General features: G+C 43.7%; 1 protein-coding gene and 1 long non-coding RNA gene across 2 annotated transcripts in view; one reads left to right on the forward strand and one right to left on the reverse strand.

Annotated features, from left to right (window-relative positions):
- Positions 1 to 7,632, reverse strand: part of Setbp1 (SET binding protein 1) — a 352,017-nt gene extending 344,385 nt beyond the window's left edge. The window contains exon 1 of the mRNA XM_059246619.1: positions 7,518 to 7,632. The gene's annotated coding sequence lies outside the window, so the exon portion shown is untranslated. The remainder of the gene's footprint in view (positions 1 to 7,517) is intronic.
- A 3,569-nt stretch (positions 7,633 to 11,201) lies between these two features.
- The window catches only part of LOC131895810 (uncharacterized), a 99,231-nt gene continuing 83,212 nt past the window's right edge, over positions 11,202 to 27,220 (forward strand). The window contains exon 1 of the long non-coding RNA XR_009375284.1: positions 11,202 to 11,357. This is a non-coding gene — a long non-coding RNA (uncharacterized LOC131895810). The remainder of the gene's footprint in view (positions 11,358 to 27,220) is intronic.

Consider the following 27,220-nt stretch of genomic DNA (forward strand, 5'->3'; position numbering starts at 1 on the left):
CTTCTGCTCTAATTGGGGAGCTTCTGATTTAATTTACCCCAGGGCACCAACTTCCCCTTCCGTAACTCTTTTAACCACATCAAACATCAAGCTGAGTGCCTTAATTCTCCTGGGGATTGGTTTGGACAGTTGTTGGGGGTGTCATTAAATGAGTTTGAGGAGCTCTGCACTTTAAAGGAAAAGTTTAAAATCGCTCTGACACATCTAGCTGTAGCATCCCAGAATTTCAGATGAGACTGCCCGTATCAACCTTAACCTTTTCGTTTTCCAATGAGTGAAGGTAAGAAGAAAGGCACTGGGGCAGGTTGTTGCCCGACCTGAAGCCTGCATCCCAAGACTCCAACTTCCCTTCTGTGTGGTGTTCCACCGGTTCTCTTCCTGTGCAGTCAGGCTTGTGCAGTCACTAATGAGCAGAAAAGCGGGCTGACTGAGCAGTGAGGAAGACGGAATGGTTAAGTGGCAAAATGGGTGTGGAAACCAGGATGCACGACTGAAATTTTCAGAGACCATCAAGAGTGATGAGTGTTAAAATGGTGAGGACACTCTAGTAGGCACTTAATAAACATTTGATTACTGAATGAATGCGTGGAACCACTGACTGAAAAGACACCCATGTGGTAAAATACCATTACCTCTTAGGCTTTGAGGGAGAAGCTGAGCTTGGGTGATTTCCTCTGAAAGACAGCCAAAACTATAAAAAGCTATTAACATAATTAGTTATTACTCACTCTAAGAGGTCCTCCCGTGTTGCTTCATTTTGCAACGATCTGGTATACTTTTTAAAAAAAATTTACTCTTAATAGTCTAACTCTACATAAATTGTATGATATGTTCATGCAACGGAAGTCAACCCTAAATAGATACAGGCCTTTGAGGAGCAAGCTTGCACTTTTCCTGGACAGGTCTGCAATTACGGGACGCGAGTGCCAGAAGTACCAAAGCAGCAGACCAGAAGTGCTCAGGCACCAGGGAAGAGATAAGCGGAGCTGATTGGGAATAACTCGTGCATCGTCCTCACCGAGAAGCACAGTGGTGCCCGCTGTCCTCGCAGGGAGATGCTCCAGTTAAACAGGATGTGGCAATAGAGCAAGCTGAGGTGTTGAAGGCGACCGGGGACAGAATGCTCAGCATTATCAAAGAAATCAATCTGAAGGGAATAGAAGCCCTGTGTGTTGCTCCAAGTGCGGCTTACTGGAAAACACTGTAAGATGAACACTAAGGAAAACCCCACTGCTGGTTCTGAACAGGGAGGGCCAGGTATCATGGGGGAGAACATACAAGACTCCAGGAGCCAAGAGACTGTGAAGAGCATTCCAGAGTCTAGAAAATTTCCTGGATGTGCTAAGACAAAGATATTTCCGCTATCATTTATCCTCTTTAGAGAGATTAGAAATTCTATCATAGATGACACATCTCAAGCCCATGGAACCTGATGGAGACCACCTCATCGTCCACTATGTCTCTTCCCGGCGGGTCTGTGTCCTTCCTCTTTTTTCTTCTGATTCTTTGCCGAAAATGCATTTCTTAAACACTACTACTTCCTTGTGTCCAACTGGACTGGCCATCACATGAGACTCTGAGTCATACACAGATGTGGCACAATCTGCATCTAATAATGCAACTCGTGCACGGTTGAATCAAGTAGCTCAACAGACTCATTAGTTGATATGTATATACTGTTAAGTTTGTTAGACTACTAGACACAAGGGCTTTGTGAGTAGTCTTCTTAAGGGGGGGGGGGCTGTGGCAAAATAATCCAAGCATCGGTCTCCAAGGGGCAGCACAGAAAATCTCCAATAGTTCAGTGACAGAAATTATCTGGGATAACTTAATCCTTACAACCCCTAGGACAAAGGGACAGAGGCATCTTTATCCCCATTTTCCTGGTAAGGGTACTGAGGCTCAAAGAAGCTACATAAGTTATTGGGATGATTTCGCCAGGAAGTAATGAGAAAGATCAGATCTTGTCATACCAGGTGTGAGGCTGCTCACACATACACTGCCTCAGGTCAACCACTAACTTGTATCTCTGCAGGCAACCTAAGGTAATCATCCCCTTATTTTCTGAGCAAGGATAGCTATTTCTTTGGCTTCCTTCCTAAGAAGATCTGAGGTGAGGGGGTGGATATGATATGAAGATATTTTTGAAATGAATAAAATTCCATGCATATAAAAAGGAATATTTCTGGTAGGAAAAGTTAAGTTAGATCAAGGAGATGATTTTCTGAACAAAGGTCAAAACTTATCCCTTCTCCTGCCTCAGTATTTGGAAAGGCTGAGTTCTTGCCCATCATAGAGTCCACGCAGGAGCTCCTGTCTTACATGGGGCTATGTGTCATAACCTTCCATGGTCCACCGTAGTTCTGGGGAGGGGACAGCTATAGCCTCCTAAGGCAGTGATTCTCAACCTGTGGGTCACAACCCCCACAGGGGTTACATATCTGATATCCTTAATATCCATGTTTACATTACAATTCATAAAAGTAGCAAAATTACAGTTATGAAGTAGCCATGAAATAGTTTTATGGTTGGGGGTCACCATAGCATGAGGAATTGCATTAAAGGGTCTCAGCAGTAGGAAGTTTGAGGACCACTCTAAGGGATCCTGTGGGCTTTAGGACTGATCACATTCTTAAGGTGATACTAGCATCACTTACACTGAACAGCAGAAGTTAGTTTTTGTTGGTTTCTAAACCAAAGACTACTAAAAATACTTCCTCAGCCTTAGAGAGCATCCTTCATTGAGGTAAAACTCCAAATACAACAGGAAAGCTGTTCTGCCTGCATCTATGAAACTCATAATTGAAAACTTAAACAAATCATGACATTCATTTAATTCCAACTTGATGTGTCTAAGCGAACATAGTAGGACTAGATGAGAATGGAAATAAAAACTCAGAACAATAATGCAGGGGACAATCAATGTTGTGGCTTCATGTGCTTTCTTTTTAGTATTTATCAAGGGCTGCATGCATGGTGACATAGCCCTTTATTCTTAACATTTGGGAGGCAGAAGCAAGAAGGTCTCTATGAGTTCAAGACCAGCCTAGTCAACATAGTTAGTTCGAGGTCAGCTAGGGCTTCACAGTGAGACCCTGCGTCAACTGATAATAATAATAAGAGGAGGAGGAGAAGGAGGAGGAGGAGGAGGAGGAGGAGGAGGAAGAAGAAGAAATAGAAAGAAGAAAGGGAAGAAAGAAAGATAGAAGTGAAGAATTCACAAAACAACAAAAGCCCCACTCCAACACACACACACACACACACACACACACACACACACACACACACACACAGCAATTCATATGGTAATAGCAATGGAAAGTTTGGCTGTTAATATCCATCAAATTTCATGTTTCTCCAAAGCAGCACTGTTATGAACTAGAAACTTAAGAGGTGGGACCTAGCCTGAGGTCTTTAGGTCACTGGGGGCTTGGGCTCAATGTTCCCCTTTTTCTCTCCCTCTCCCTTCCTGGCCAGGAGGTAAGTGACTTTGTTCCACCATGTTTTTGTTTTGTTTTAGATTTTGCCTCACCAAAAGCCCCAAACATCAACACCAACAGACTCTGAACTGACACTTTTAAAATTGCAATAATAATAAAAAGTAAAAAAAGCTTTTCCCCTTCTAAGTTATTTCAGATATTTTATCATAGCTGATCTAACTTCATAACACATTGTAGGATAGGAATAGAACTGAATGTTACCCCTTCCTCTCAGGAACCTGGCAAAGTGACTTTCAGTGAGGATGCTACAAGGATGTCTTCTTTGATACAATGTTGTGAGCACTCCAGGTGTGCCCTTGCCCCATCCCCACAGGATTCTCCCACACCATGGGTCTCTGAACAAAGGCCATCATGTCTAATACTAAGTTCTGAGATTCCTTACACAATGCTAATGTGTTAATAATAATGTACCCAGTTCCTCTGGCATGAGCAAAACTGAAGCAACTTGAAATGCCATCAGCAAAAAATTATTTATTTCTCATCCCTGAGCATCACAGAAAGCAGAATCTCATTGGCTGGGTCTGTCTTCAATAGCTTTCTGGTTTTAATTAAAGCTTCAAGTCTCCAAGGAAGAAACTGGCATTCTGGGAGGCCAAAGAAAGCCTGGCCAAGTGTTAGTGTCTCCACGGGAACCCAGAAAGGATGTTCTACACTTCCCAGTATACTCTTTCCTCTTTGCATATGCTACAGAAACTTAGGGCGGAGAGTGTAGTATGGCTGAAAATAACGACCACATTGCAAGAACTCCCCTCCCCTAGATGGACAGTTGGGTGACACGGAAGTCGTAATCTGGTTCCTAATGGAAGGTAAAATCAAGATTACAGCAGAGAAGGAAGGAAGATTCGGAGGAGAGTGCTCACCTATGTGTTTCTTCTTTAGCAATATTCTTCCTCCTAGTTCTCCCCACTGGGCATTTTCAGTTAAATTCCACAGTAACCCAAAGCTGCACTTTTTTTTTTTAACCTCCTCTCCTTCACTGGGTCAGGGACTTTTCAAAGTAGCTCCCTGTGAGAAATGGCAGTTTGGGACCAGATGCTCTCCTGGTAGCAGGGGCTGTTTGCCTCCCCCAGGGATACCTCCAGGCTTCCCATGGGACACCTAGAACTGAGCCTCCAGGCAAGGCCTTCCTATATAGCATTCTGATGTTAACATGAAAAAGATCAGATTACAGGGCCCGCTCTGGCCTGGCTCCTCCTAGGCATAAGGCACTTCTTTCCTTCCAAGCTGCAAGTGGTCCCCTTCCTAAAGTAACACCACGGCTGCCTGAGATGCATCCCTTCCCCCACCTCCAGTTTGTTTCTGCCAGTGACACATCTATTTTTCCTGCTCAGAAAGACAAGTCCCTTTCCCTCTGTCTCCTGACTGCCTGTGATCCCCACCTCCTCCCCCAGCTCAGCTCAGGTTACTGAAGTGGCAGCAGCTTGCACAGCCCAGCTCCAACTGCAGTTCAACTTCCTCAAACTAGGATCTCTCTCTCTCTCTCTCTCTCTCTCTCTCTCTCTCTCTCTCTCTCTCTCTCTCTCTCCTCTCTCACTCTCTCTCTCTCTCTCTCTCACTGGAAAAGGATTATGTGCCAAGCAGCACTCTGAGTACCTGGCCTTGGTATTTCCTGGGACTCCATTTCCTGCAGCTTGAAATGCCTTCTTTCAATACTTCTGTCTGATTTGCCTCCAACACTCTGTCTTAATATCCTTTTGCTGGTGACCAGCAAGGAGCTGATGCACAAGCTTAGAAACACAGCACCTTCACAGTGACTCTGCAACCTGGACATCCAGCTCAGAGCAAGGACATCAGCCTCCTTCCTCCTTCCAGGAGTTTAAAGACAGTCAGTGGAAGGCAGCCACAGAACCCAAGAGGAGAGGGAGGCCAGGATTGTAAACTGGCTGCATCTTAAAAGGCTGTAAACTCTCTCCTCCCCCTGGCCAGCTAGCACTACCTTCTCTTGCCAGCCAGGCTGTATTTAACTGGAGTGAGAAAGGAAACTCTTTCCTGGGTACCTAGATCTGGTCTCAGGGCTGAGGCTGTAGCTGCCGAGAGCATTCTTCCACTCCAGGTCCCTTTTCACCACAGCACAAAGTGGTGAAAACAGGAATTTCAGAATTTGAGTTTGAAGGAGACCCATGAGGTTTATCAGCAGGCACTATACAATCACGGGGGATGGGCCCAGACTGCCAAAGAGTTTTGGTGGCAGCTTCTTTATGAAGTCACTTTTCACTGCAAATCATCAGGAAAATCAATCAATCAATCAATAAAGCAACATGAAGATGGAAAGAAAATAAAAGAAAGGAGAAAGGAATGCATTTTTTTTTTTTAAAGAAACTAAGATCAGTATTTCCATAAAGACCATGGACTCAAACCAAACTTCAACAGGAAAGGTGTGGATGGTTGTGGGCAGGAAGACTAGGGGCAGCAAAGGGAAAGTGGCTTCTGTAGAAGTCAAAGAATCACTCCCTTATAGAGGAGAGTTTCGGCAGGACTAAGGATGCACACACACACACACACACACACACACACACACACACACACACTCTGCCCTGTTAGTATCAGACATCAACCATGAGATTATCGGGACAGTTTATTTGAAACGGAAACAAATCGGAAATCCTTCCCTCAACAGTCCCTTCAGACAGATACACATGCTGAGAATCCCACAAAGGCACATAAAGAATAAATGCGGCATCAGAGGGCAGTAACAATTCGTCGCCACACTCCCAGTATCCCTAGCCTCATCCCCTACTTTCAACTGAGCAACTTTCCTGATCTTCAACAAAATATCTGTAGTTGGGTCCAATTTCAGAACTGTAGTAGCGGGTGCGGATCTGGGAGGGAGGAGATGGGAGAGTGTACAGAGAGGACATAGAAGACAGCATTTCAGCAGTAACTTATTTATTTATTTATTTATTTATTTATTTATTTATTTTTTAAGGAGCATCATGCTCTACTGATCGGAAATTGCAATTACCCAACAATGCTTCCATCACAGACACCGAAAGCAGTGTCCCTGTTATCACCGTCTGGCTACAGATCTGCCCAATCCAATTTACCTGACTTGGAATCTGAGGAACTTCACAGACAGTATTTTGGTCACAGAGATAATGGTTCGAAAGACAAAAACAATAAATCCATACTGAAGGGTTTCCTTTCCGGAGTGATTTCCCACTGGAAACCACCGAACAGGGAAGCCTGCCTTAATTCCCAAGCCCTCGGCTCCTGTACAAACGCACACAATGCGTGCTTTCAAAGGGGGCATTCTCTGCTTTTAAGGGAATTCCTGCCTTTTCACAATCCCCAGTCCGGAGATCACAAGAAAGAGACTCAAATCCACTGATTAAGATTTTTTAAAAGAGAAAAACTAACACACAGCCAGAACACAAGCATACACCAACCTTCATTGGCTGGACCACTTCTCGCCTGTTCTTCTATTAACGACACGTTAGATTCTGATACATTTAACCCGCCTCTCCCCCCCCCCATCCAACTAGGTTACAATGTAGCTCTCTAGCTCCACTTAACCTGCAAGTTACAAAGAGAGGGGGAAAAAATATCCTGCCGCCTCCCCACCCCTTTCCCTACCCCCTCCCTTTCCCCAGTCCACTTCACCAAAGCCAAACCCGCCAGCCCGGCAGCCGACAGCAGGACCAAGGGGGGGTGCAGAAGGAGGGGGTGGGGAGGGGATCAGATTAGCCGAAACTCAATAAGCTCCCAGCCCTCCAGCCCGGTGCTTCCACCATCACCGCCACCAACGGGCTACTCCAGTTAAGTCAGCACCACTGCCTACCCACCAGCCGGCGGAATCGCGCCCATCCCCGCGCAGCCTCGCGGGGACCTGCATCCCGCCCCCTTGGCCCGGTCCCCCACCCCCCCTGCAGCCCAGTGCAAAGTCAAAGCCCCGGCGAGGCGACGTGAACTTTTGCATGCATGGCACACACCGCCCCCGGCCCCCGGCGCGCTGGGCCCGCGGCGCGGCGGAAGGCTAGGCGCCCCGGCTCCCGCGCCAAGGTCGCCGCGCTCGCTCACCCATGTCCCGGCGGCTCCGGCTCCGCTGGCCTGGGCGCTCGCTCAGATTCCGCCTCCGGTCGCTCGTCCGAGCCCCCAAAGGTGCTGCTGCGGCAACTCCATAGCGACGAGCATCTGTCAAACGGCGACGCGCGGGGCGGGCCGCCCTCGCTCGGGGGGCGCCGGGGCCCCCGGGCGCGCAGGCGGCGGCGAGCGCCCCGGCCAGCCCCGCGCTTCCCGCCCGCCGCGGCCGCCTCCGCCGCGCCACCGATTTACGGAGAAAGATATCAAGGGGGAAAATGGCGTCTCCGGAGCCCGAGGAGTCCTGGAGTAATCACATTCACACACACGCCCGCACGCACACACTCGCACACACTCGCACACAGGCGCTCGGCGAGCCCGGCTAATTTTAGCAGGAACCAAATATAATATATATATGTGTACATATACATAAATATGCATATGTACACATATATTATATAGATTTCCCCATCTCTCCGTTCAATGCTATTTTTTTCCCTTTTCTCCAAAGGATGGATTGGAGGGTTACAAAATGTTGCCCGGCTGGGCTCGCAGGAGGCGGCGCGCCGAGGGCTGGGGCGCTTTTGCTGAGCTGTGCAGTTCGGTCCCCGGCGCCCGCCGGCCCTGCCGCCGCTGGTCTGCCCGCGGTCGCTACTGCCGCCGCCGTCGCCGCCGCCGCCGCCGCCGCCGCCGCTCTATGGCCGCGCCCGCCCCGCGCCCCCTCCGCGTCCCTTCGCCGCCCGCCCGCGTCCCCGGCGAGCGCTGGAGTGGGGTCGGGCCCGTGTGCCTGCCTCCCGCGCCCTCTCCCGAGTCCCGGAGTCCTACTGAAAGGAAGGGGGAGGGCGTGAGCGGGGGAGGGGGAGGGTTGGAGCGGCCGCGCGGCGGAGCCGACGGGGACTGCCACCCCGCGATCTGCCTCGGAGGGGGCGCGGGAGCCCACACTGCTCGCTCCGCGAGCCCGGGCCGCTCCCCAGCCGGAGCCCAGGGAGGCGCAGCCGGCAAGCGGCCGACGACCTCTCCCTCGACCGCCCCCCTCGGTGAATTTCGGTCAATTGGGAGGGAGTGGGCTCTCGCCGGGGGCGGGGGAAAGGAGAACAGTTCGGGGACGCGGATCCGGGACCCCTCGCCAGCCCCGCGCCCCTCCCGCTCCCCAGCGCCCTCGCGGCCCAGTAGCTCCAACGAGTCGGAGTCAGCCGCGGAGACTGTGCGGCCGCGGGGACCGCCGCGGGCTGGGCGCCGGTTCCCGGGCTCAACACTGCCACTATCTGACACGACAGGAGCAGTGTTGGGGGGGAGCGGCGTGCAGAGACGCGAAATGTGATAGGCTCGCGTAAATGGGTGCTCTTTTTTTTTTTTTTTTTTTTTAACCTGGTAATTACATTTCACTTCCAGGGATTTATAATTTTTTTGTTAAGCTACTTGTTTGCATTCAGATGCTCATGTGCATTCCTTGTTATTCAGGAGAACCGAACCCTTGATGAAGGCAAGGACCAGAGGGGACAAAAATGCACATGGTCACACAGTCCCCTTTACAGGGTGGCAGAAATGAACAAGACCAAAGGAATGTCTTCCTTTCTGACAAAATATGATGCTGTTTGAAATGTCTCTGGGAGACTTTGTATTTGGGTTGCAGAGGTCTTTCCAGGGCAAGTGAGCAATGAGACCACTCAGGTTTATGTCGACATCATGTGACAAAATAAGACAACTGTGACGATTCTGGGAGATCTGCATGTGGTCTCTTAAAGACCTCCAGTAAAACTGGGATTTTGAGAGGGCTCCTGGCTCTCATATTTTCTAAGAGTTTTGGGACATGTGAACTGAAGAATAAGATGGTTTGGAGTCACTGCGTTCCTGGGTTAGTTGCTAGTAAGAATTCTGCCACAGAACTGTACTATGGGTTCTCTTTTACCTCGGGTGTCCAAAGTGAGTCAAAGAAAATTGGTGTAAGTTCACTGGCTTCTGCTTGTCAGTAAACAGTTCTGATGAGGCACAAGCTTTACCCATAACTGTCACTTCAAGACTTCATTGGGGGCGTCATTTCAACAGGTCTTATATCGTGTTTTATATTGGAACGTTGTTATTAGGAAGAAAGTAATGCTTAATTAGAAAAAAAAAAGCAAGATCTGTAAGCTGGCAATGGAGACAAAAATCAATGCAGAGAAGCAGGGTCAAAGTAAACATTCTCTGTATGGAACAGCCATGTACTTGTGCTCCCAGACTTCTGAATCCTAGACCTCAGTCTAGAGGGTAGTAATAGCTCCTAGTCTGTTCCACACGTTTTCTCAAAGGAGAAGCTTTGCAGACATCAGAATGGCCTTCCCGCAGTATATGGCTGGCAGATGTCATAACGTGGGGAGGGGAGACTTGTTCCTTTGGTTTATTTACAGGGTCTCCCATCCTATGACATGTTGCACTGTGAGTGAATAAAAGAAACCTGTGCCTTGTTCTACTACAATAGTTGGCTAAGCGTAGAGGACTCCTGTCATCACAATGTAGAGGAAACACTGAACTATCCCAAGCCGTTAAAGTACAGTCGTGAATGGGTTCTATGCCCCTTACTCCTCCTTGAATGTTTCTTCCTTAATGGCCTATCTCTTAGTTATGAGAAGTGAGGGAAGGGAAGAGGGCAAGAAGGGATATCCTCACTCTTCATCTTACACATGCAGAGAAAACTTGCACATTCTGTTTATACACACTTTAATTTATGCTGATATATTATGTTATGGATATAATGCTATTCAAACACAGCAATTGAGCATTCATCAAAACTGAAACCACCTTCCTGGATTATCTACCTCTTGTTAACACAGAACTTGTCCTCAAATCCTAGCTGAATGTCCTGGGACTTCCTCTCATCTTCTTCCTCAGGAGGCCACTTTTGGATTGCCTGAGCACCAAATCCTGAAGAGCAAGTCTAAGACAGATAAAGAAGTTAATATGAAAACAGTACCATACAGAATCCAGAAAAGGGTGATCTGAGCACCAGATGTGAACATTCATGGCGTGCATCTCTGACTCTTGCACATCTTCATTTTCAGAATCCTGTAGTCGATAAATTATTGTATAGTATAGAAGATGCACTGGCACTATGGATGTGCAGGTAGATCAAGACACAGACCCCATCCTCGTAGAATTCACAGCTGCAAAGATTGAAAGGAGAAAACATTGGCTCATAAACTTCTGTGCACAACTTAACAATGGAAAGACCAGAAATGAGTTGCTTATAAGGTATACTTTGCACAGATGCAGAAGATATGGGGCAGGGGTAAAGTCAGAAATCATGTTCTCTTTAACACTGCTGCAAATTTATTGTTTGTGTGCATTGAACATACATATTTCCTCTCTCTTATTGAACATGTACCTTTTTTTCTAAAATGTATTTTCTCAACCAAAAAATGTAAAATTCATGAGGGCTGAGCTATGCCTTGCATGGACATTGTCAATAAATGTAAGTGAGAATCACTCTTCCCCTGACACCACCAGGTAGTAGAATGCTGCCAGCTAGGCTGTTGTTTTGTGCTTCAGGCATCTTGGTGATTATCCTATAAAATGGTCATAAGTGAGATGCTCCTTACCCCAGGATCTGTGAAGGAATAATGCAAGGACATAGAGGATGATCACATCCCAGGGCACTTGAGAGCTTATTACATGTAAGTGTGAGATGAAGTTCAAAGTGTAAGAACAGTTCCTCCCATTTCCACAGGTAGAAAGGGACAAGGATACTCCATCTGTCCCTCCTTTGAGGAACAGTTGAGATCAAAGAGTACAATCCGATCCTCAGAATCAATTACTCCGGCTTCCTAAGTTCAAATACAAGAGTCATTCTTACCTTTCAGCAAGGTGAGTATACTGGCTGGTTTTGTGTGTCAACTTGACACACACTAGAGTCATCAGAGAGGAAGGAGCCTCAGTTGAGGGAATGCCTCCATGAGATCCAGCTGTAAGGCATCTTCTCAATTAGTGATCAATGGGGGAGGACCCAGCCCTTGCTGGGTGGTGCCATCCCTAGGCTGGTAGTCCTGGGTTCTATAAGAAGGTGGGCTGAGCAAGCTATGAAAAACAAGCCAGAAAGCAGTTCTTGCCTCCAGAATCCTGCCATATTTGAGATCCTGTCCTGACTTCCTTCTGTGATGAACAGCAATGTGGAAGTGTAAGACAAATAAACCCTTTCCTCTCCAACTCGCTTTTTGGCCATGGTGTTCTGTCACAGAAATAGAATCCCTAACTAAGACAAATTGGTATCAGTTCAGTGGGGTATTCAGTGACAGACCTGATCATGTTTTGGGAAGGACTGTGGAAGGACTCTGGAACTTGGGCTAGAAGAGCCTTGAGTGTTAAGAGCTCTATGGGATGTTCTGAGCTTGGAAGATAAGAATGTTGAGAGCCATGCAGAAGATAAAGGCCTGGCTTGTGAAGTTTCAGAGGGAGGTTTAAAGACTCTATTGGGGCCACTTGTTATTTTGAATTCAGATTCTGTGTTTCTAGTTAGCTGGGGCTGAAGTATCAGCTGTAATTAACAAGATATCAGAACGACTAAAGTGAAACCTTATGTGACTGGGACAATTGATGCTGGTCAGCTGGAGCTAAGAAATTAGCAGTGATTGAGAAAAGGCCAGCATCACTGGGGTGAAATCTTCTGGGAAGTGTTTGCTGAGAGCACAGAGAAGCTGTGTTCCAGAGGCGGCCAAGGTTGAACCTCCTGTTGGCAGCAGGACTTGGTAATGTGTAAGGGTCACCTAGGTGGTACTGGTTTTGAAGGCATGAAGGAGTCATGGAGAGCAGCTGAGGCTTGGCACTGTGAGAGGCCATTGGTGAAGGTGCGTCTTCAGTGGCAGTTTAAGGTCCAGGACTAAAGGGGTCATGTAAAGGACTTGAGACTTGGCACAATGAAGAGAGACTATGAGAGGCATTGATGAAAGTGCAGCCCATTTGCAGCAGAAGAGCCCAGCATTTTGGCGATGCCAGTACCATAGGGTGACCACCAAGAATAGCAGCAGTGGGTGGAGCCAGCTGGCGCCTAGAAGATAAGCTGTGTGTGCTGCAAAGGGCAGAACCAGAGAAGTGACCCAAGCCCTTTGGAGGAGTCTAGATGATGGTAAGTGGATTCCAGCCATTGGGCGGTTGGAACTAGTTTTGATTTGATTTGATTATGACTGTACCCCTGATGTTTTCCTCTTGACATAAAAAAGTATTTTACAGGAACCCACAGTTGAGAGACTGGATTTTAAAAGAGATTGTCTATTTTAAAGGGACTGAAATTTCAATATATTTGAATTTGTAAAGACTGTGGGACTTTTAAAGTTATTTATGTTTTAATGTGAGACCATGGGGATAAATAAGAAAGGAAGGGTTGTGGCTTGATAGTGATGTGTTTATATGTCAAGTTGACAATTTTTGGGGGGGGGGTTTGCATATGTGTGTTAAACTACTGGCTAGTTTTATATGTCACCTTGACACAAGCTAGAGTCATCAGAGAGGAAGGAGCCTCCATTAGATCCAATTGTGCGGTATTTTCTCAATTAGTGATCAATGGGGGAAGGCACAGCCCATGGTGGTGGTGCCATCCCTGGGCTGGTGGTCCTGGGTTCTATAAAAAGGTGGTAAGCAGTACCCCTCCATGACCTATTTCATTGCAGCAATAAAAACCCTAAGTAATACAGTGAGGTGGCATGCTCTAATGTAGTATTTTAAAGGAGAATTTATCTGGTAGAACTACTGTGGCTTGAGATCCATCTTCATTTTTCTCCATCTTGAATGGGCTCAGCATTGATTTTTAAAATTGTCCAAATGCTTTTGGTATGCCCTCAGCATTAGACTTTCCTGTGTCAGTTGAGAGGACATGCCTCCTCAGTGGGATGAGGATGCAAGCAGAACTCCTCTTGGGTTACGTCATTTTAATAGAAAATGCATCCAACTGAAGGAAGTGATAGGTGCCACAGTGGAGGAGGGGCTGTGCTATATGGAGAGTTCAGGAACAATTCTAGAAATATAGAATTTGGAAGCATGTTCTAGATGCAATGAGAAATCAATCACACACCAGATCGTCAAGGTGACTTGATGTTCGACTTTAGGGAGTCCTTCCATCTCTCAACTCCTTACATTCTGCTTTGAGAAAATGAGAACTCTGAAGTCTTCTGAGGACCATGCCAGCCAAAGAAATTTTCACTTATTTTTTCAATTCAAAAACAGGAGAGTCTCTGCCTCCGCAGGATGGAACATACTGGGAGCAGTCAGAGGGGAGTGTGAAACTGTCCTTAAATGTAAGGGGAAAAAAAAACAGAGGAAGATAAAGACTTATTTGCATGTGCCCTGAGGATCATAACAACTCCATTATAGGAAAAAATATCTCAACTCAATATAATGGAAAAACACTGTGATGGCTCCTTGGAAGAATTAATCACTGTACAAATCAGTGAGTCTCCTGTCCTGAGAAGTATGCCACAAATGACTGCATGCTTTTATTTTCCTTTCTCTCAATCCAAGACTTTGCACTGTACTTACCCTATCTTCACTGGATAAAATTATACCCAGAGCCCATTGTGTATTCAATAAACATTGCTTGTTTGTCAAAGCTACTTAACAAGGGATTGAGCAATCCTTTAGAAAGATATTGACATATTATTGTCCCCAGACAGATATCCAATTGCCTGGTGGATCCTGTGGAGATTCAGGAGGGAAAGAAGAACAGTCACCAACCCTGTTAGTACAGGTGTGGTTGAGCCAGCCCCAAAGATGTGAGCATGAGAGAGCTGCTCTCATTTCTCATCTGTCTTATGGTAGCATGGGTGGGGAAAAGAAGCCCTCCCCCGCCATCCATCAATACCTGGGGCAGATGAAAGAGCTGGCCTTGTGGCCATAAGAGTGGGAGAGCTATCCCAGATCCCCACCAGCTGCAACTCTCGGGAGAGCAGGCCCTGCACCTTGCCAGGGCAGCACAACAGACCCAAACCTGTCAGTGGAGGAGTTCCAAAATTGTGAGCATGGGACAGCTATCCCCATTTCCCATCTGGCATACAAACCCTATATCTGCCCAGGCCCAGAGCCAGAGTTAGGACTCAGCCTGCCCCAATACTCATCCCATCTATGATCTGCTGCAGCACATGAAAGGACTTGTCCCACAGAACCAAAGCTGCAGGACCTCCACAAAACAGGGCAGCAGTGGGATGTCTAGGAAGAGTCTTAGTGGGGGCCCAGCATCAAACATGTAGTGCAGACAGGGGCCTTGAACCAGACCAATGACTGTTTGCAATGAACACTTTCAAGTAGAAATGTATGGACTAAGGGGTATAGGGCATGACTTGTTGAGTCATACTGCAGCTTCCATGACAAGATTTTTAATTCCTTCCTTTTTTATTTTCTTCACTTTTTTCTCTTAAATTTTGTTTTATTCAAGAGTGTGATGCAGGGCAAGAGGGCAGAAGTAAAGGGACTGGGAATGAATGAGACATTCTATGTGAAAAACACATAGAATAAATAAATTTTATTAAAAAGAATAGCCATGTTCCTGTGAATTTGGAGTGGTAGCTATTTTTAAATTCTAGTATTTTAACTTGATAATGCCTAACCTTTGTTTTAGATGAATATTAACTCTGCATCATGAATGACCTGAAGAATGAACGAATCAAATTGATCAGTTGAAGATACTATGGAGAAGCAGAAATTATAACTGCTAGGGTAAAGCAGAGTATGGAATTTTAATTCTCTCTAGCTCAGCTTCCTCATCAATAAACTGAGCATCATAGCCTTGCCCAAAGCATAAATACCATCAAGAAATGTAGAGGAAATATAAGATGTAAAATGATATTATACTCAATGATGTGGCTCACATTCTGACTTTGATTGTTAAAATATGAGAGGATGGTTTAAATGATTCCTTGCAGATGCAGCCTTTCATTCTGCTGTACCTAAAAGCCTTATCTTTCTCTCTATGGGAAGTAATAATGCAACTCTTCGTGTCTCCCACCCTGGCTCCCCTTTAGAACTACTGCCTTCTTCAGCCACTTCTTCTAAATCTATCGTGGTTGCTCAGTGTCAGTGTCAGGGAATGGAATGTAACTATCTCAGGACAACAGTGTACCTGGATCTCAATGTGTAGCCAACAATAATGGTTAGTTAGTAGTCAGAGATCCTTAGCAAGCACTGCAGACAGAGCTGGAATAGATGGCCACAGGACCAAACTTGAGAACTTATGCCTTCTCTGCTAGAAGAAAGTGACTTGGGAGGGTCCACCAAGGTAGTGGTGGTTTTCACTCTTTGAAAGGCAACAAGGCCTGAGAATAACATTCTTTTGTGGTTTTGATTTGTGGCTCTTTGTCAACCTCATTTCACTGTGAGTTTTAGGGTGCATACAAATCTGTGGTGAGATTCGAAGTATTCCCAGCTCCTAACGGAAGTTTGGATGTACAGCTATCAGAAGTTTATGTTCATATCACTGGACAGCACAAGATCCTGGAGGAGATCTAGCAAGGACAGCAAGAGCAGAGGAAACTGGGATCCTCCTCATGGCCAATGAAATTGAGGGATGCACAGCTGTAGATGTCTTGTGCTGATCCAGGGGTTTTTTAAATAATGCAGGGAAAGTTCCTAGAAGGCAGATATAGAGGAATGATCAGACTCCATGGAAATCAGGAAGTTGCCAGGCCGCTCTCCCTAGTTCTCCCTCTCCCTCCACTTCTCTCTCCCCATAATCACACTGACTCTTGCCTGTGCTTCTTTCTATTATCTTGTTCCATCCTTTCAGAGACAGTCTTCCTCTGAAAGAATCTCCTTTTTCTCTCTTGAGACCATTGGCCGACATCTGACTGTAGCTGTCCTAACCCTCTATGAAAACCTCCAAACAAGGTCCATGGAACTGAATTAGTTGGAGAAGCTCAAGCAAGTTGCACAGCCAGCAGTTATCAAAACTGGGACCCAAAATGCAGCAATCTGACTTCGGAGACAGCCCCTTTATCCATTCAGCCATTACAGCCATTCTTTTGCAAGACTACCTAGCCAGGAAGCCACAAAGAAGCTCCCAGGTGCTTCCTCTATCAATGCTCTAGAAGGTATTGAAGGAGCTTGATTCCTTCCTTCTAAGCTAGATGAATTAAGACTGGGACTTCAAATGATAGTGCTAACAGGTTTGTTATTTGTAGTTGGAAGTTTTCCTGTGTTCCAGCTGGCTAGCGGTCAGAACAAATCTCTCCTACTCATCTCCCCCAAGTAAGCATACAGAGGCTTATATTAATTATAACTGCTTGATCATTAGCTCAGGCTTATTACTGACTAACCCTTACACTTAAATTAACCCATAATTCTTATCTATGTTTAGCCATATGGCTTGGTACCTTTTCTCAGTTATGCCTTGTCATCTTGCTTCCCCTGTGTCTGGCTGATGACTCATGACTCAACCCTCCTCTTCCCAGAATTCTCCTTATCTGCTCAACCTGCCTATACTTCCTGCCTGGCTACTGGCTAATTAATGTTTTATTTATCAACCAATCAGAGCAACATATATTCACAACATACAGAATGGCATCCCACAGCATTTCCCCCTTTTCTGTCTAATCGAAAAGGAAGGTTTTAACTTTAACATAGTAAAATTACATGTAATAGAAGAGTTATCAAGAGGAATTACAGTTATAATATCTAGTCTATTTGTATTTGGCAAAATTAAAGAAAATATTCTATCCTATATCTGTGAGTCTAAAGGTTCATATCTAATTTATCTTTTATCATGACTAAGGAAAATTATAACTATTTAGTTTTCAACTATATCAAAGACCCCAGAAGGATATAATATTAACTAATTAAATAGAAAATGCACTGTAAGCAACTTCCAAAAATCTGGAATGTTAGAGACATCTGGCTGCTTGGACTGTCACCCAAAGTTCTTCTGCAACATTGGGGCATCCATCTTCAGTCTAGAGTCTCTCAGTCATTTTTCTGTGTCTTGTAGAATGTCTGGCAGTTTCTTCTGTGAAGCAGGAACCTGAAGGACCATCTCTCCCTGCAAAGTTCAGTGGTGACCTTTCTACGGGTCCTGTATGTCCAGTTTATACAACAATTTATCAATACAATCTAGGCAAGAACAGTTTCTTGCCCTAATGGCCAGTTCTGCCAAGCAGAAGATAAGTTCCATATGAAGTGTCTTCAATGTCCATCATCATCTTTGAAGTAATTGGTGCTGCCAGGAATAGACATGTCTCACTATCCAGAAAAATCTAAGTTTTTAAAACATTTAAAATGCCATATTCTGTAGGTCTTTGAAGTGTTTGAAGATTACCTACCTAATTGAAATATATCTATGTATATCTAGAAAAGTTAACTAACATGACAAAGTGTGATTATCATAGATGACTAATTATTAATCTATTTCTTAATTATATATTATAATTTAAATGAGTTACATAAACATAATACCTTAAATAAAAGTAGAAATATATATATATAGTATAACAAAATCCACTCTAAATTTGTATTAATAAACTAAAATCCATAGCAATGTTGTTGCTCTTTAAAAGTAAGTTCATTAATCTACCCTTTTATCCTATCATATCTATATTATCCCCTTTTCTTCTTTAGAAAGAGATTGCATTTATAATCAACCTGCTTTAAATAAAAATAAACATTTATAAACAATATTTTGGGAATTGAGGTATAGCTTCTCATACTACTTCCTGCTGGATGAGGGCACTGGCAATCTAATGGGCATCCTGAGAAAATTAAGAATTATGGTTAAGTCCTGACTGGAACAGTCTGTGGCACTGTATTCTCTGAGCCAGTTGCCTTGAAGCTATTTTTGAATGTTGGATCAACTGGGCCTCTCAAGGGGTCTTCTTTGATCAAACCATAATAGCCTGAAAGCAATCCACTGGTTCTCATCTTGAGTGGAAACAAAGGCAGAACCTCTTTTCCAAAGTAACATATCCTTAGACATAAACTTTGAAGTCCAGATACATTTAAAATATATATATTGGCATAACTCAACAGCTTTTACAATCAAATGTCTTTCTGCAGTTAAAAATCCCAAAGACAATATAATCCAGATTCTCGGTATAATATCCATCTTTATGTGGCTTATTTTTTATATTACTTTTACTGTCTCTTTAAAGACTTCATTTTTTAAAAATGATAATTTTATATAACTGTCTATATTCATTTTCTTCTCTCTTCCAAGCCTATATACATTTTTACACACACTGTAAACCGTTTTTTTTTGTTTTATTTATTTATTTATTTATTTTTTTGGTTTTTCGAGACAGGGTTTCTCTGTGTAGCTTTGCACCTTTTCCTGGAACTCACTTGGTAGCCCAGGCTGGCCTCGAACTCACAGATATCCACCTGGCTCTGCCTCCCAAGTGCTGGGATTAAAGGCGTGCGCCACCACCGCCCGGCAACTGTAAACCATTTAAAGTCTTATTCTATCTGAATCTGTCTTATTGTGAGTCTATTGCTTTAAACTGCAGTGGCTAGTACTGAAGCAGAAGCCTTGGCTGCTGACTCTGCCCACTTTAGCTTCCCAATATGGCAGTGGTACATTTACCATGGGAGCCATGCACACCACCGACTCTTGGAAGCAATGGGTCTATGCCTCCATCAAAGCAGCATGCAGCCCAGAAACCACTTTTTTTTTTGTCTGTACTAGCTAAATCTGCCATGCAGTGCACTGAATGGCTTGGAGAAACCTCTGTGTAACTCAGCAGGAATTCACCATGCTGTATGTAGCTCCAGCCTACATGCCACAGACTCGCTATAATATGTAGTTCATGGCTTACCTGAGAGACACATTCAGGAAGCTGTTTTTAGCTCTATTTCTGTGTGTCTGGAAGCACTTTTTTAAAGTATTTTAGGCTTTAGGGAAATTCAAGAGCCCCACATTGGTACACCAAATGTAGTCAGAATGTTTCTCTGGTCCTGCCAAGTCCCTGCAATCCCATGGCCTGCTTATAAAATAATCACTCAGAAGCTTATATTAATTATAACTGCTTGGCCATTAGCTCAAGCTTATTACTGACTGGCTCTTACACTTAAATTAACCCATAATTTTTAATCTATGTTTAGCTATGTGGCTCGGTACCTTTTCTCAGTTTTGCTTTGGCATCTTGCTTCTCCTGTGTTTGGCTGATGACTCATGATTCAGCCTTCCTCTTCCCAGAATTCTCCTCATTGCTCACCCTGCCTATACTTCCTGCCTGGCTACTGGCCAATCAGTGTTTTATTTATCAACCAATCAGAGCAACACATATTCACAGCACATAGAATGACATCCCACAGCAGTTAGTGATTCTTTGTACCAAACATTGATAAGACAGAAAAGGAAGATCCAGGAAGATAAACATGCAGATAACAAGGCTGGGTTTAGAAACTAGCACATAACATGCAGTTCCATAGCCCTTCCCAATCTACTCAGATGCCAAGGCTGACCTGTACCCTCTGTAACCCAAGGAAAAGAGAAGGAGAGTGAACTAGCTCAGCAAATAGTTAGTCCAATGAGCCTGCAAAGTGAGGATATCCATGTGTATCATCTTTGAGGGAAAAAGAGCCTGGCATACCCCTTTGTGATGGTTCATTTTCAAGCCAAACTGTAACCCAAAGGCTAGGAAAGAGTTAAAGTCTTCACATTTAGACCTACATTCTCCCAATACTTCAGTGTTTATCTGATAAAGGTTAATACTATCAAAAAGTTTTAGAAGAAAAATGAAAAGAAACTTGGGGGGGGCATTGGGAATAAGCTACAGTTGGGTATGTACATACCTCAATTCCCAGCACTTAAGGGTTGTGTGCAGAAAGATTGCTATGAATGTGAAACCAATTTTGGATACATAGTTGAGACCATATTTTAAAAATAATACCAAAAGAAACAAAATCTAAAGCAAAGAGTAAACCATAGTCATGAAATTATATGTGAAACATTCCTTAAAACAACAGGAATATTGTTTTGTAAAGCAAAAGTAATTGTTATAGTGTCATATGTTTGTAGTGAGGATGGCTCCATTGTTCTTTCCATACACTAAGATTGAAAGACACAGAAGTGTTCAAAGGGCCAATTACTATCCCAGCTTGGGATACACCTTTAATTCTGTGAAGTGATTGCAACTTTTAACTTCCTGTCTGAAGATAAATTAACTGAAGATGATTCTGATTCAGTCACAAATAATGGCCAATTCAATAATGTGCAGCCTTGTTCCTACAGAGCTTCAGCTAATTTTACCAAGGTCAATTATTTCTGGAATCTGTCACAGCACTTTAAGTGAGCAAGGGCTCTCATAGACAATACCATAGGTATGCATAATACTGGCTGTAACCAGTCAGTAGCATCATTATTAAAATTGTGCAGGGTGGAGGAAGCCCAATGTGCAAAAAGAATATCCATCATCAAGCCCTGCCTAAAATGTTTTCTAACCTATTAAATTTCATATACTTATATGTACTTCCATCCCAGTTTTCAATCTCTCAGCATTGAATTCTTTTTTTTTTTTTAAAGATTTATTTATTTATTTATTTATTAGGTATACAGTGTTCTGCCTGCATGCCAGGCGAGGGCACCAGATCTCATTACAGATGGTTGTGAGCCACCATGTGGTTGCTGGGAATTGAACTCAGGACCTCTGGAAGAACAGCTGGTGCTCTTAACCTCTGAGCCATCTCTCCAGCCCCCAGCATTGAATTCTTAATCTCTATATAATGAGATCACATATACGAGATACCAAACACAGCACCTGACCCATTGGATGGCTAGTTGACACAGTAGATGGCCTTCCATACCACCTAAGTTTTTTTTTGTTGTTGTTGTTTTTGGTTTTTCGAGACAGGGTTTCTTTGTGTAGTTTTGGTGCCTTTCCTGGAACTCACTCTGTAGCTCAGGTGGCCTCAAACTCACAGAGGTCCGCCTGTCTCTGCCTCTCGAGTGCTGAGACTAAAGGTGTGCGCCACCACCACCCAGCTCATCTAAGTTATTTTTATTTCTTATCCAAACCATCATTTCCTCAAGCTACACTATGTTTATGATAATCATAAACATTGAAGATTATCACCATCTGTATTAATGCTTTGACTACTAGGACAACACCCGAAATAGTTGCAGACTTGTGGCACATAACACAGTCCTAGCTAACTAACATGCTTGCACCCAAGAGAAAAATGGAGAAATTAATGAATCAGCAGAATTTACACTTAATCTTAGTGTATTACGATAAGACGTTGACTTCTTCATATATTCCATCCTTCAGATAAAGGTGTCAATTCATGAAAGTAGTAGTTAAGCCTTTTGCTTAGTCTGAAGCATAGAGTAAAGGCCAGATGTATTTTTTTTTTAATTTCAGGATTCATTTATTAGTTGTGCCAGGATGGGTGTAAAAGAGGTCAAAGTTGTGCTGTATGTATTGAGAAGGTGAAACAGATTCCAGGGAGTGATTCCCTAAAAGATCAATCCTATAGGTAGAGCAAACCTCCAATATTACCAGTGTTTCCTCACAATAGAGATAAAGGATCAAAGATAAGGTAGTAGGTATGACAAAGTAAGAGAGTATGATGATAAAGAAGCCAGGGTGGAGAACTCTACAGGTAGCATCTCAGAGACTCGCTTATAGCCCTATGAGAACGAGACTGTAAGAGTAAGAAAGAACTTACAGTTTATAAGTCAGGTCTTGAAAATGGTGGATATTAACGGTGGACAAAATGAAGCTAACAGAAGTAGAGTCTGATGAAATCACCTTGAAATGGTAAGGTCCAAGCAAATACCATTGGCTCTGAAACCTAAGTGGAAGGTATTATGATGTTGAAAATTGAGTCTCTGGGACAGTGAGTCTTATTCAACCATCAAACAGAAATATGATATACTAATAGGAAACTATGGCATATTGGGTTGCTTGTAAAGTGCTCACTGTCTAAGCATTACTCTTTTAAAAAGTAGAGCTGAGGGGCAAACCAAAGTCTTCCTTAAATCACATTACTTTGACACCCATGGTGGAATTGAAAATTACATATCAAGGTGATAAATGTTGATGGAAAGAACCTTCTACATAGAGAAGCTGCCCTCAGTTTTATTTGTAAGCAGCTTAAATTCCAGCTTTTAGCTAGTTAGCTGGGGAGTAAATAAAAATTACTTTTTCGCTTGTAAATACAACTGTCATATCCTGTCCAGAAGACAGTAAGTGAATTAAGGAGAGAAATACACACTTTCCTTCAGTGAGTCCAGCATGTGCTTATGGGATACTAACTACTGCTAAGATTTTCCTTTCTCTTTTCCCCAGATCTTCCCTAGAAATTAATCTTTTCTTCCAACAACCTTCACAAATGCTTTCTGTATTTAGCACTGATGATCTTCTAATATAGTAGATATATCTGAAACTCAACTCTCTAATTCTTACCACTGTGAAAAATAGGCTGCAAGAAAAATGAAGTCTTACCTACCCATACACATGGACAATCTCAAGTCTCTTTCCTAGGCAGGAAAGAGAGGTAGGGTTATAGCAGCAAGCCATCTGAAGGCAGATGGAAGTCCTAGCTAGCCAGGGCAACTGACTATTTCATAGACTGCTCTGGGGGCACGTAGGGCTTATCAGATGATTTGAAACTTCCTATCAGATCCCTCTAAACTTGTCTCTCCCCATGCTTTGTTACTGATACTGTTAAACTCTCCGCATTACTCTGGCATGTCTCTGTTGGCTAAGCAGAACTTGAGGTTCAGATTTCCTATGATTTATATAAGTAAGCTTTTAATCTCATGGGAGGAAATTAGATCTCAATCACCAGCTCTAATGGATAGGATTGGATTGTGTCTGTCTACTTAGGCAGAACAGAGCATGTCTATTTGAGGGCATTAGCAGGCAACAGAAGAGGCCACAACATTTAGTTCTAGGATCTTCAAAGAAGGGAAATACCGAATATGTGAAGGAAACCTGATGTTCTTTCCTCAAGGCATTTGCTGATTAGGAAAACACATGTGAGGCAAGAGTCTAGGCAAGGGATAAAAAAGCTGAAAAGAATGTGACAATAATATCTGAAGCTTGAGAGAATCAAAGTGCAATTTACTTGTTTCTATGCACCTGGATTTGAAGGGCCACAGCCACAAGAATAATTCCTACCCAGCTTTCCTCTGGAAAATGCAGTGCTCCAAAGCAGAATGTAAGGTGTGAAGAAGTTGAGGAAAACTAAAAGGCAAGAAAGATCAATAGATTCCTGTGGCTAAAATTATGGGAGATAATAAATACATAGTTCAGCCTTCACCAAACAAACAAACAAAAACCACCCCAACCTTTCATTTGGAATTTTCAAAACCACATGAGCGGACTGGGTGTGGGGGGTGGGGTGGCAGAGGGCGAGGAGTGGGGAATGAGAACATAGGGAAATGGGAGGATTGAGCTGGAACAGGGACAGAGTGGGAGGGCAGGGAGGAAGATACCATGATAGATGAGGACATCATGGGAATAGGAAGAGGCAGGGTGCTGGGGAGGCTCTCAGGAACCCACAAGGATGACACCACCTTGGACTGCTGGCAGTGGTCCAGAGGGTGCCTGGACTGGTCTACTCTGGTGACTGGCCTAGCGAATACCCTATCTATCATCATAGAGCCTTTGTCCAGTGACTGATGGAGGCAGATGCAGAGATCTACATCCAGGCGCCAGGCTGAGCTCTGGGAATCCAATCAATGAGAAAGAGGAGGGATTCTGCAGTTGAGTGACATTGAGATCATGACAGGAAGAAGTGCAGAGATGACCAGCTACACTATTGGAGGCCCATGAACTGTAGACTAGTGGCTGTGAAGCCCCCAGCGGACTGGACTAGGCCCTCTGGATCTGTTTGGGGAACACCCAGGCAGGGTGATCGGGATCCATCCCTGGTGCATGGGCAGGCTTTTGGGAATGTGGTGCCTGTGGTGTGGTGCCTTGCGCAGCCTTGGTACAGTGGGAAGGGCCTTGGACCTGCCTAGGCTCAGTGTGCCAGGCTCTGCTGACTCCCCATGGGAGACCTTGATTTGGGGGATGTGGGGATGTGGGGTGGCTTGGGAGGGAGGGCTGGGAGCTGGGAGGAGGGAGGAGGTGGGGTCTGTGTGTGGTATGTAGAGTGAGTAGAAAATTTCTTAAGAAAGAAAAAAAGAAAGAAAAAAAGAAAGAAAAAAAGAGTAAGGAAGCAGGGTGGTGGGGGGGTTGGGGTGGAGGAGGAAGTGGAGGTGGTGGAGAAGGTGGAGGAGGTGGAGGAGGAAGATGAGGTAGAAGTGGTAGTAGAGGAGGTGGTGGAGGAGGCAGAGGTGGTGGAGCTGGTGGTGGTGGAGGAGAAGGAAGTGGAGGTGGAGGAAGTGGAGGTGGTGGTGGTGGTGATGGAGATGGTGGTGGTGGTGATGGAGATGGTGATGGAGGTGGTGGTGGAGGTGATGGAGATGGTGATGGAGGTGGTGATGGTGGTGGTGGAGGTGGAGGTACTGGTGGCGGTTTGGCTCAGTTAGAGTAGGCTAGCATGTACAAAGTCCTGAGATCTATCCCCAGAACCATATAACTTAGCACAGTTGTACACTTATATAATATCACCAGATAGAAACCGGAAGATCAGAAGTTCAAGGGGTCCCTGGCTACATAGTGAGGTGGAGACACTCTAGGTTACATAAGATCTGTGATTCATAAACAAATGAAGAAAAGAGTGAAGGGTCAGGATGAGCCCCACACAGAAGGCATCTCATGGGTTCTTTTTAAGTTCAAGTTCATTCATCATCTGATTAAATCAAGGTCAACTGCTTGTAATTATGAATGCATTTTCTCTGGCAGAGCTGTCATTTTGAAGAGAAGATTGTAAACATAAGTTAGGACAATAGAACTTATCCAAACCAAAGTATTAACCAGCAGAAAACACTGTTTCACAGGACTAAGATATTCTAAAAGTCAAAGATCAATCTATGATCAAAATGGAATCAACTTGAAATAAATTTTAAGAAAATACTCTATAGGTAACAACAGCAGAACTCCGCATATACTTAAGTGAAGCAGTGTGCTTTAGAGTATTTCATGATTCAAAGAACAAACAACATGAAAACCACAGTAACAGATTCTAACTTAATAATAACCAAAATGTAATATATTGATGCTCTTGGAATGTTGGCAAATGTAATAATTAATTACAATTAATTATTGTAATTTGTAACCCTATACACACAGCAATAGAAAAACAGTGGAGACTGAAAACTCAGTGATTTTATTACTATCTAGAGAAGTCAGAAAAAAATAACAGCAAAATAAAACTCTGAAATAAGGGAAAAATAAAGACAAATCCAACAGCATGGATAAGAATGATGATAAATACAAGTAAATTTAAATGCCCAACTATAGTGTTTTAGAAAATGCTAAATAGACCCTTATATTTGCCCTTGATGCATAGCTCTGACATTTTGTTAACTTAAGTATGACTTGGGTTTTCATACTACTGATCCACATGTATGTTTTTCATTTCCATTTTTTTTAGGTCATTGTTTAAGTGAAAAGTATTTTCTGAATCTCTAGTTTACACAAAAAATATATTGATGAGGCCGGGCGATGGTGGTGCATGCCTTTAATCCCAGCACTCGGGAAGCAGAGCCAGGCGAATCTCTGTGAGTTTGAGGCCAGCCTGGGCTACCAAGTGAGTTCCAGGAGAGGCGCAAAGCTACACAGAGAAACCCTGTCTTGAAAAACCAAAATATATATATATATATATATTGATGAGGTTATTTTTAATTATATGTGTTTGGGTTTTTTTGTGTGTGTGTGTATAAATTACACAGATAACATTCCCAAAACATAAATATTCACATTTTAAAGATTTCAATTCAGCAAAAACTTTTGCATTCTTCATTTCCTAGACACTGAAAGTAGAGCAGTAGCAAGAGCAACAGCAACAAAAATCAACGTAAGCTTGGCTCTCCTTGAGTGTACTGTCTACAGTGATGTTTGTGTTAAATCAGTGTAAGCTTGGCTCTCCTTGAGTGTACTGTCTACAGTGATGCTTGTGTTAAATCAACGTAGGCTTGGCTCTCTTTGAGTGTACTGTCAATAGTGATGCTTGTGTTACATCAGTGTAAGCTTGGCTCTCCTTCTCAAAGGAAGGGTCAGAATGGAGTCGTGGTTCTTAATATGGTGTTGAGTGTAGACTGGGCATCAGAGAAATATGTTTATCAAAGAAATACTTGAAACAGGAATGGACAACTCAAACCCACCCTATGTAGTGTAGTACACACATCATTGCCCAATGCCACCTGCTCCCCTTTCTGTGCCATTGCTTAGGAGCCTAAAGTACCTTCTACATCTCCCATCTGTTCCTTGCTTACTCATGAATGTCAGCATACATTGAGACCTTGTGCAAACACTACTTCTCCTACAAGTAAAATCTACCACTGAGAGACACAGTAAGGCACTGGTTTGCTAAAGGATTATTGCACTGACCATTTTTATTTTCAATGTCTCTTCTCATGCCCTACTGCATCTCTAGACATATGTCTGCACATACATCTTCACATTCAACTGGAAACCCCACCAATGTGATGTCACTCTACTTAGATGCTACTGGAAATACAAATAAAATGCTCAACTTCTCATCCACCCACAAGACACTGAGCTCTGTGTTGCACTAGTTGCATGTCCTAACAGGATTTAGAGTCTACTATAGAGTAGATACTCTTCATTCATAAATGTTACACCAAAATAAAAGTCTCTACATTTTTTGTGAATATTAGTAAGAAAGCTATACTTTCAGTCTTT

The sequence above is a fragment of the Peromyscus eremicus genome, chromosome 19, assembly GCF_949786415.1.
Source record: "Peromyscus eremicus chromosome 19, PerEre_H2_v1, whole genome shotgun sequence".
Taxonomy (NCBI): domain Eukaryota; kingdom Metazoa; phylum Chordata; class Mammalia; order Rodentia; family Cricetidae; genus Peromyscus; species Peromyscus eremicus.